Source organism: Triplophysa dalaica, chromosome 8 (genome assembly GCF_015846415.1).
Source record: "Triplophysa dalaica isolate WHDGS20190420 chromosome 8, ASM1584641v1, whole genome shotgun sequence".
In the NCBI taxonomy this organism is placed as follows: Eukaryota; Metazoa; Chordata; class Actinopteri; order Cypriniformes; family Nemacheilidae; genus Triplophysa; species Triplophysa dalaica.
The window spans coordinates 5,299,154-5,311,179 of NC_079549.1; positions in this window are offsets into that span (position 1 = coordinate 5,299,154).

Here is a 12,026-nt window from a genome sequence, read left to right on the forward strand (position 1 = left end):
CTTGGGTTTTTGTTTTGTCATTTTGTAGTGTTCTTTGTTTAATAAACTCCTGCACCGTGCTTGCCTGCAATTGGGTTCTCCTGCCTCGTCTCTCATGTCAGTTCATGAAACTGTGTTAGGTTATATGAGATTTCTTCTTTATTTGATTGCATTTATGCTTTGTACTTATCCTGTCCCAATTGCTTCTATTGCTTTCCCCACCTGTAAGTCGCTTTGGATAAAAGCGTCTGCAAAATGACTAAATGTAAATGTAAATGTAGCAGACGGAGGCCTTCAAACACATCTTGCCCCTCCACGAGCCAGCCGCCATTCAGGCCGTGTAGGTTCTGAGTGCGTCTGCTCAATGCTTTGGCAATCGACCTGAAGGACACGTATTTTCATGTCTCGATTTTCCTGCATCACCTGCCGTTTTCGCAGTTTGTTTTCCAGGGCCAGGCATATCCGTACAAGATCCTGCACTTCGGTCTGGCCCGTTCTCCTCACGTCTTTACCAAGGTTGCAGAAGCTGCCCTAGCAGGGCGTGCATATTCTCAATTATCTCCTCTAGAACTGTCTCATCTTGGCAAGCTTGTGAGAGGTGTTGTGTACACACAAAGACCTCATCAGACTTAACATTCTCTTAACTGTAAGTTACATCATCACAACTGTTTCCTGGACCATCAGAGCTCTATTGCATACCAGTAAAAAGTTTTTTTTGACCCCATTGACTACAACGTTAGGAACAATTACAATGGTATAGTCAAAAGTGCACCAGAACTTTTTGCTGTCCTACATTCTTCAAAATATCATCTTTTGTGTTCAACAGAAAGTAAACTGACTATTTATTGACTATGGTAGTCAATAGGTTCAATTTGGTTATAATAATTTTGTTCTGTTGTGTTCTGCAGACCAAAGAAATTATGCAGGTTTGGAAAAAGTCGAAGGTGAGTCAATGATGACAGAATTTTTGTTATAGGGTGAACTATCCCTTCAATTCTGGCTCCACTTTATGACACTGAATGCAAAATATTACCGTAGGTCAAGATTAACTGGGAATAATCTCCAAGGTGAAAAAAGTTATTATCGGATTTAGGGATAGAAAGTATGCTGGAAGGAACTCCATTATTATCCTTTCATGTGCAGCAAACCATTCCCTAAAAGTGTTGGTTCGGTGGAAACTGACATACTAGATAATAGCCTTAAATTTCGTTTTGGTACATTCTCAGGTCACAATTGAAATTCTCAAAACGACTTCTTAAACCTCCCCATTGTAACGGAATGTCCTCAGGAACACAAACATAGGTATTTCCAAAGAACTTTTGAATAATCACAAAGGGAATCAGGCGAGAACAACAATCCCTAAAACATTACATTTTAGACTTGACAAAGAACATGAAAACAGGGTGAGTATAAATAGTGTTTGCTGGGTGATTGCTGGCAAGTAAGGGTGATTGCAGTACAGAAACAGGTGCGGGAGCGTGGGTGATGAAGTCCAAGTAGAAAATACGGGTAGAGACAGAGGGAAACTGTGACGCCCATCCACCCATGCCTTTACAATTTGCATTTCCATTGCATCAAAGCACTGGTACAAGAAAACAATTTTCATAAACTGGACCTTTGAAAGCAATGTTCCAGTATTGGAACAGACAGTCAGACAGAAAGACAGATGCAAATTCCTTACATGCCCTTTTTTATATCCTTTTCGTTTTCATATCACAGCATTTTTGTAAACTGAAACATAATTCTTCTGAGCTGATTGCCTAGTATAAAAACATTTTTTTCAAAACTTTGTGAAAAGAGACATTTTGTTTCAAAAAGATAGGATGGATATCTGGCATGAGAGTATGAGAATGTAAGACGTTTAGTAACAAGGTTTTTGAGATTATATTTTAACATTTATTGTTGCCTCGTTTATCTCAATTATTTTTACAAATAAAAAAAACAGAAGCCCATTTGGACAATTTTTTTATTTCAATTCACAATCCACTTTTATCTCTATTTAGTGAATTTTTTAACTAATATAAAACAAAGGTGCCCAGTTCAATTGAAATGATATCTTATGACCAATTACATATTTTTTCAAATTTTTGGGGCCAAAATTGGTGGTGGCAGTAATGTAATAATCCAGCATGTTGTCTCTAATTCCCCTGCATTCCGTTCTGCCAGGAACTCTTTCTTCTTATCACATTGCACTGAGAATCTGGTTTATGATGTAAAAAGCATGCAGAACAAACAAAAACATTTGCCTACAGTGAAATATATGAAATGTTTGGTTCCAAAACACTATAAGTCCATTTTGAGTAAAGTGTGTTTTATTTACAAAGAAAATGGCAAGATGAAAACTACTATTTTCGGTTTTAACGTTTCACATATCTTTAGGTTCTAGTAACCTAAAAAATTCTAATCCAGAGTTGGATTTTAAAATATTATTATAAAATCCCCAAAATGCAATAAATCCATTGAATCAATATAAAAGTATTTTTCATATTGAAAGTGTTGAAAATACACAATAAAGTGAGTTGATCTACATATGACTGCCTCTGAATTCAATACAATACTAATATTACATACAGGCACTGGACTAAAAATACATTCAATCAGTCATAGCTCCTAAAATTAATTCAACTCTTCATCTTTTTAATGCTATAAATTAGTGCCTCATCTTCTTAATCTCCTCACGTAAACGATTAGATTTCGATGGCTTACGTTTCTTCCCCACCATAGAAACCAGCACAGGTTCATAAATGCCGTCAAAATTATTCATTTTTGTTTGTTTGTTGAACACAAACAACAAAGTAGATCAGAGAAACTACGAAGCCGACCGTATTCAGAGCGCCGCCTACTGTTTTACAATGCGTGGAATGGTGTTCTGTGATTGGTTGAGCGGATATATCGAATTCTGCAAAGTGAGACTGATGTATATTGTCGTTAGGAAAGAAAGTGAGAAAACATGACTGATTAACACGGCGGATATGGCATTTTGTGTAAAATTAAAAAAGACTTTTCAATACCGATCTGATGCAATACTGATTTTAGCAGAAACTATTTTTTTTTAAATGCCATATTGAAACCATACTCTTCATTTATTGATATTTAACAAATCATTTTAATGTCAAGATCCATAAATTTGGTAATCCAAAAGCCTTATGTTCAAACTCACAGCATGTGATCACATGAGTGTACAGTTCTTCCAACAAAATCCACCGTTAGAACATCACATCTACTTAAAGCCACGTTACTTGTAGGGATACAAAATTTAAGATTTTGTTGGTACAATTATAGTCTGACGAATAATAAGGGTTACAAGATTATGACGGTTACTATGCATTCACTGATTTCTACATTTTTACTGGCCCTGCCTAAATGTGTATTTGCCCTGCCACATAAAAGTAATTAGTTAATAATATTGTAGTTATTAGTTTATTTTCATATATGTAACCTAAATAAATAAGGTTATACTATTATTAAACTACTAGTAACTACTAGTAACTACTAGTACTACTAGTAAAATACAGTCAATCCACAAGAAATACAATAAAAACAAATGATCAAATTATGATAGCACAAATAAATATAATTAAGCAAACACACAAATTAAATTAACAGGGTTTTCAGTGCTTCCGGTTGGTCTGGTCTTGTTATTGTAACTAAACCTGCACAAGCGCTGAAGACACATCCTGCATCAGCTCTCGTTCACCGTCCTTCTCGCTCACTTTCCCCAGCCTTCCGATAACACCCTCACCTGCGCCTTGTTTATGTACAGCATCTAACTCTACCGTTCTGCCCATGTTAGTGTTAAGTCTGGTTGTTGTATCACACATGCTGTCCGTGTGAGTATTAACATTATGGGTTTGGATTATTTACTCAAATCTATCTACTGGGGAACTTTACCGGAATTTTTGGATTACTACCGAAGTTGTTAGTTTCTGGAATATTACCTATACATTTGGACATTTATCTTTATTTTTTATTGTGACGTGTATTATCCTTCTTGCATTCTATTAACCCTTCTGTTTTCCCAGAAATCCCTGTGGTGTGTACTCTGATCCGCCCTGCAGTGTGACAGAAGACTGACCAAAAACATGACCGCACCACAGGAATCCACTGGAATTTCCTCTGAGCTGCATCCTCAGACCCCTTTACAGAACTCACCCATACATCACCCTCTCCGTGACTGTCATTGGCGATCAAATCCAGTCCCATGGCCCTTCCCAACCACTATTCCGGGTCACTAGAGGACTGTAGCGGCATTTACTTACAATTTGAGCTTTATATGCTACAACAACCCGACCAGTTTACTACAGATGTATCCAAAATTTCTTTCATTATTTCATTATATTGGGCCGAATGCATCTGGGTGGCTGGAGGTTCCCTAACGTCTACGCTAAGATTGTTCCTCGAACACTTCAGAGGGGCCTTTGGCGTGAAAACGGACTTTCGTCAAGGCCGCTCCTCCGTTGCTGATAATGCTATTCAGTTCCAAACCCTGGTGGCAACCAGTAGATGGAAAGCCTGCCCTCATTTCTGTATACCAACAGGGATCAGAGAACTCCATGAGTGTCCACCTCGCCATCTATGAGGACACTATCGGCTTGGAAGCACTTAGTCAACGATAAGTATGCATTGTTCAACGCCTAGCCGCTTCTGCACCGCTACAGCTCCTCCACACTTCTCTACCTATACCAGATCAGCCCCTCCAGAGCCTGAAGCCATTCAGGTGTATCAGTACAGTCTTCAAAAGTTTCCAGAAGAACAAAGATGAAACCTCAATTCGTGCCTCTATTGTGGAGGGTCCAGTCATTGGTGTCTACCCTGTACGTCTGAGCTGACCCGCGTTGAGTACTGTCCATACACCTGGCTCTGTTAACTAGCGAAAACCTTGATTGACTCAGAAGTTGCTGGGAATTTCATCTCCTCGAGGCTGTGCACTCACTGTTCTGGAAAGTTCTAGCATAGTGCAACGATAAAAGTGTTTCCCAAAATCATCGTTCCAACAATCGATCGCAAGCAGCATCACAGTGTAACCTTATGCGTTAGGATTATTTACCCAAATCGATCTACTGAGGAATTTACCGGAACATTTGGATTACTACCTGAGTTGACCATTTATGGAATATTACCTGGACATTTGGATTATTATCTGGACATTTGGATTATTTTGGCATTTTCTTTTGTGTTTGATTGTATTATCCTTCTGGCATTTATTAAACCCTTTTGTTTTCCCTGAAATCCCTGTGGTGCGTTCTCTGATCCGCCCTGCAGTGTGACAGTTATCAGGTACAGAAACTGAAGAAAGGAGCCAAATGTTAAATAACACTTTGTATAAATCAAACCATATTTCAGTTAAGCGGGAGCGGTGAGTATTTGTCTTTGTTTTTTTGTTGTTTAATGAGCATTAAAACTGAGATGTGAATTATGCTGCTATCCTTTTAAGACCTATCACGTTTTGCTACCATTTTCGTTCACAGAAAACAAAGGACTTATTAACGTGATATAGAGCCTATTTGCTAAATAACATTAAAAGCTCAGTAATTGTTTAATAAAAAAACCATCAAATTAATTGGTTTAACTTGCATCAGGAGTAGACTTTGAGCTTGCGCTAGGCCTGTAGCGACGCGTCGATGTCAAAATTTTGTCAACGTCATATTTTTGCGTCGACGCTTCGCACCAGCTCGCCACACACACGTGGGAGACCAAAACATGGGTATGAGAATACTTCAAAACTATTCCCAAACGTAAAGGTGTCGTTATTTGCGCTCTTTGCCAAATGGAGTTGGCATTCCACGCCAGAACAACAACAATGTTGGAGCATCTGAAACGGAAGCACCCCAGATAAACTAATCATAGCATAGCACTAAAATGAGGTTAAGAGTAGATCTAAAATACCCCACAGTCTTAGCTGTTGTTCTAATATGCATTGCTTTCATGTTTTCTAGGCGAAAGCAAAGAACCTTGGCGTCCTGTCCTGAGAAAGAGATGCAATGTATGCAAAATATACCAAAAAACAGGAATTTTATATTGTGTTAAACACAGCAGTGTTTTTTTTTTGCACTACAACTTTAGATTTTTTTGAACAAGAGAGTTATGCTGGTACTGTAAAGAGTAAACAGGCTGGTCTTTCATTTTGTATAACAGTAAAATAATTTTATTTTATTTTGTGTAAAGAAGAATATTTTTTGCTGTGCATAACTGTTGTTTAATAAAGTATATTATTAAGATTTTTGTTGGTATTTCTTTGAGATACATTATGGTTTTTACTAATCGAGCAACAGAAAAATAAGCGATTAGTCGACTAATCGATAAAATAATCACTAGATTAATCGTTTCATAAATAATCGTTTACCCCCAGCCCTAATGCGCACACAGTATGTAAGCATTCTGTTGGCTGTCATCGTGACAGCTTCTTTTTTTCCCTCATTTTTCTATCAAGTATTCACAAAAGAATGTGGGCTCTTTAAGCTGTCGCACCCATCGCTGGTGTAACTTTGTTTTCATTTTCTCCAAGTTGCATCAGTTCCTTTTTGTGAACCATAAACACGCGGTGTAACAGCCTTTACGATTAATTAACAGTGACTTTCAAGTGCGGTTAATAATATTTGGTAATCGCTGCATCCCTAGTACTTGTAATTATTTGGTGTCGCCTCAGGAGCCAAAGCTATGCAGATGCTTACTACACAATCAATGTAAATTTGATATGTAATTCTGTAAAGGGACGCAGTTTTAATAAAATCCCAATGTTATGACATTCTTTGCTTCACAGTGAAAAGCTTAATCCAGCCGAGCTGACACTACGGGACTGTGAGACTACTTGAATTGCTATTGCGCTTATACTACACAACAAGGTTTCTTGTCATCCTTCATCTTGTTGTAACAGCACGCACAATACACAACTCAACTCAGACAAAGACCACTAACAACAAGGTCGAGGACAAAACAGTGAAAACACATCCCACATCATGAACTCGTATGCTCTGCGTTCCATTCAGAAGTGATCATCCCTGTGCCCTACTCCATTCGAATAGTAAAGCTCTTAATGTGTAAACTCTAGAGAGAAAACGCAATTGTATCTCTTAATGTGTTTTTTTATTCACTTGGAAAAAGGTGAATAAAAATGTTCTCTTTATTTGGACTGAGGTTTTGTTTGGTGTCCCCTTCCCTAAGGGCCCTTCGGAGGGCGATAAGCGAGTTGCTGGTGCGATTACACCATCCACTGGAATGGAGCATGAATCATTGAAGTATTATTAAAGTGTTTTCTATATTCCATTATGCAGATTTGTTGCTTTAGAATAGTTTAAAGTAGGTTTGTGTCTGTTATACTAGCCATTTAACATCCTCTGTAATGTTTATTAATACATGCCAGCAGTTTTTAATTTCTACACGCAAAATTTCACACAAAACTTCTGCGCTGTGATTCGCTGGATTAGTTCAACAGTGACACTGTAGTAGAGTAGGCGGGGCGAGACCGTGGTTCGAGTCCGGTGAGTAATTGTGAATTAGCGCCAGCTGTGCGCACACCGGGCTCGAATCACGTAGGAGATGGGAGCATAAAAGGAACGAGCGACCGGACCGTCGAAGAGAGAGGACCGGGCCCGAACTTATGTTATGTTTGTATTTATATTATGTTTTGTTCGCCGGCGGTCGTCCGTGAGGGGCCGCCGGCTGTTATATTACTTTATTAAATGTTTAAATGTTTGCCGGTTCCCGCCTCCTTCCTTCCCTTTTATTGAGATTTGTTACATTCCTACGTGATTCGAGCCCGGTGTGCGCACAGCTGGCGCTAATTCACAATTACTCACCGGACTCGAACCACGGTCTCGCCCCGCCTACTCTACTACAGACACAAACAAGAATTTCACTTTGCGATAATATCAAACAGGTTTGCAAATATTGTAGCGTTTGGAATAGCTCGAGACAGTTCCAGACGCTTACCCGCTTTACTTAACAAGCTTAGGCGACCAAAACAAGCGCCGATTTGGTCGCAATCCGGAGTTTTGTCGCAGACCTTGAAAATCTCTCCGCAACATTAAAATGAATCCATCCATTATCGAACTTAACACATCTGCTAGAAACAAAATTGTACAAATGTTTGCTCTCCATTTGGTTTTCAGACTGATTGATACTGCAGACCAACCTAACAGTCGTAGCTTACAAACACACAGACATGCTTGCATGGACAGCCACTTGCTTTTTCAATCAGTTGTTCATTCTTTTGCACTGCATGTGGCAAAACATAGCAAGCATTTATGTTCATGCTCCATGAAAGTCTTTTAGTCACACTGCAGTCCTGCTGAGGGCATTTCACCCCGAGTTTAAAGGATTGAATCACAGTCATGTCTGAGTGTCGCACTTCGTGACCACACCTCAAAGCTTTCATAGACTTTAATAAAGTGTCCGGGAAAACAAAGCACGAAAAATCCACAAAAGCAGGTCTTGACTAGAACAGGAATCAGACACACGTAAAAGAACAAGATTAACTTCAATTCTCAACAAAGAACAAGACAAAACACAGGGTATAAATAGTGTCCCGGGAATGATCATCAGGTGTGGGTGCAACAAATGAGGTGGAGGTAAGGGATCGTTCTTGGCAAAATATAGTCCAAGGGTAAAAACAGAGAAAACTAAACAGGGAAACAGACATAAATGTGACACTGAGATGACTAACCTTTGGCTGTCCCTTGCCTCAGAGTCCAAAATGAGCGAGATAAATATTTGTGAATGTGAAATAAAGAAAAATGCTACTTCTATTTTACTTTCCAAACTATAAGGGCATATATGGATTGTCTTAAATTACAGTGATATTTTACATTATTTTTGGTTTTAAAATCCTTGTATAGCTAATCAATTTGCAATGTTTTCTCTAACTGTCATGTTTATAACATTCTGATGTGCTACTGCTTTTCAAGGGTAATTTTGTCAAACAGTTTTTTCTGCAGCTTATCTTCTTATTTACTGTGTCTTACTTCAACTAAATTTAATAGCCTTTTCAAAACATTAACTTCGGCAGGTTCAACATGGCCTTGATTCTTGTATTCAAACAAACCCATTGCTAAATTCAAAATACACTTCTGTTCTGCTCTGAAAGGAACTATTATTTGTCTTGATTGGTAATCATAAAAATCTTACAGTGACTTGTTCAGGTTGAAAAAACAACCATCACTATTTCACATCATGTCTGATGAGCTGTCACTGACAGTTATTTGCTTTAATCATTATTGTGTTATATGCCTGAGTCAGATCACAACCCATACTTTTTTGGAATATCAACATTTCTTTGAAGATGGTGTCCTGAAATGTCATCCTTCCAGTTAGATTGTCCTAACAGGCATGCACACATCAAATCTGGGTCATTTTATTGCACTGTTAAATCATCAAACCTGTTTATTTTACACAGCTAGCTATGACAATCTGAAATGGTACAGTTTTCGCCATCTTTAATCACCCTTCATATTCATTTTATAATGGTACTGTAGGACAATTTGATCGTTTTTGCACTGTAAATTAAACCTGCCTGCATTTTACTGGTAAACTGATAATCTATTTCACGCTGTTAACCCATTCTTTGTGTTTACTTTAAACCGGTCGGACAATCTTATAAATCTGATAAAAATTATCCTACCGGTTTATTTTGACGATCTGTTCCCCTCTTTATTTGGTTCCCTATTTAATGCCAATTTGCTTTGTTTGTTCCTTGTCTCCCTCCTGGTTTGTATTGCTGTGTTAATCTAGTTTAGTTATTGTCTAGAGTTGTATCTAGTCTTGTCCAGTTTAGTGTAGTTAGTCTATGTTCCTTTTTACTCTACATGTTTACACCCTTGTTCTGTTGTTTTTTATTTATATTAAATATTTATTTTGTTAACCCCTCACTTTCTGCATCTGGGTCCACCTTGCATGTTCCTGACAGTTCTAGCATAGTTCAACAATACAAGTGTTTCCCAAAACCAATGTTCCAACAATCAATCGCAAGCAGTATCGCAAAGTTGTGTTGTTGGAACTACAGGTCTAGAGCTGTGGTTAGAAGCATAGTTCCTTGATTAGACACGTAGACTTGCATGCATCGTGCTTTTGAGCGAAGCAAGCAGTGAGCAATATGCAGTGCAGTCTATATCCATCATTCTAAATATATACAAATTCATTTCTACAACTTTTAGCTTGTCAAGAAAACAGAAGCTGGTTAACCAGCAAGTTATGTTGTTGTTCGGGAAACGCATACCAGTTTGATCACAATTGTATTGAGTCAAGCTCAATTAGACTTTATAAAGGTTGATTGAGTCATCAATCTGATTTATAGCAGGTTATTTGGTTGCATGTAAATTTAGCTGTTGGGAATTTATTTCAGCTAATTGATTAAACTTAATGATTATTTGCCACATAGTGTTAAGAGAGCATGTTGTGTGGGTTTAAATGATTGGATAAATGCTGTCATAGAGAAAGCTCTTCATAGATTAAACAGATCTGAGAATATACATTTTTTGGTCTACTCCAATAGAGAAAGAGACCCAAACATGATGGATATCATTATCAACCCAGAAATACCCAACATCTGCTTGGTAACAGTGTCTTACAGCTCTCTGCTTCTCATTGGTCACATACTCAGCTGAGATTAGATTTCTGGTTTGTTTTTAAATAATTCAGAGGGTATTGATCTGATATAGACATATAAACACTTTCCATAAAGACATTAGGCCGAAGTCATTTTTAAATAAACAACATGGCAAAGAGAGAACAAAGGTTGTTAAAAAAAACATATCAACACTAGACTGATGCATTAGATTGTGCAGGGGTGTCAACATCAATTCAAATAATCTTGAACATAGACATGAGAAATAACTAGACCGCTTGATGGTTGTTGGATCGTACCTCAATGGCGCCGATCATATTTGGGGTGGCATCTTTCAACTACAAACACATTCAAGTGAATGAGGATGCCTTGTGTTTTCTGGATAAAACACAATTTCAATTTCAATACTTTACAACTTCAATTAACATTTAGTCATTTAGTAGATGCTTTTATCCAAAGCATACAGAGAGTTCAGGGAGCAATAAGCGATACGACATACAGGAGAAATAATACAATAGGATGCTAATACAAAGTTACTAGTTCCAGCAAAAGCTAGACCACTACCTGCTGAGAGAAAGAGAGATGGTTGGTGTATTTTTTCTTATTTGTCTGTCACGTATTCACAGAAGAGATGGGTTTTAGGTAGTTTTTTTAATGTTGTGAGAGATTTTGATTGACCAGACTGAGTCAGGAAGAACGTTCTACCATGAAGGAGTTGTGAAGGAGAATGAGAAGGAAAGCGATTAACTGCCCTTATGAGAAGGCAATACAAGACGCCACTCGTTTGCTGAACGCAGGGTTCTTGATGGGGTGTAGGAGTGTAGGAGGGTGGGAGAGTATGTCGATGCAGATCCAGTGATAGTCATGTAGGCAAGCATTAGTGACTTGAATCTGGCCAAATTACAGGAACGTTTCGGCTCCAGTTTTCAACGGTAAGAATATTGCGACTTGTTTACATGCTACTCTTGCACCGACCAATATGGCGGCACCATTAGCGAATCGCAGTATTCGTAGCAGCCAATGTGTGGTCTAAAGCTGTGTCCCAATTCGAAGGGATTAAAAAAAAAAAAAAGGTCTCGGTCTTCAAAGTACGCAGTCCACAAAGCGAAACGAAATGAGATGGTGACAGTAGCAGGACACAGCAGACTCGGGACCGCCGGACTGGAGACCACCAGACTCGGGACCACTGGACTGGACCCAGAACTCGGGACCACCGGACTCCAGACCACCGGTATCGGGATCACCAGATTTGGGCACCGACTGTACTGGCTGGGACGCCGGTTGGATTACCGTCTGCTGGACCAGACTGGATGCCGGCTGGGACGTCGGCTGCACCGGACTGGACGTCAGCTGCACCGGCATGGACATCGTCTGGATCTCTGGCTGGACTGCCGGACTGGACACTGGTCCCCGCCTCGGCTTCTTCTTTTTGGACCGACAAGGTAAGGTTAGATATCCACAGGGTCGGGTTTACACGACTCGGCAACAA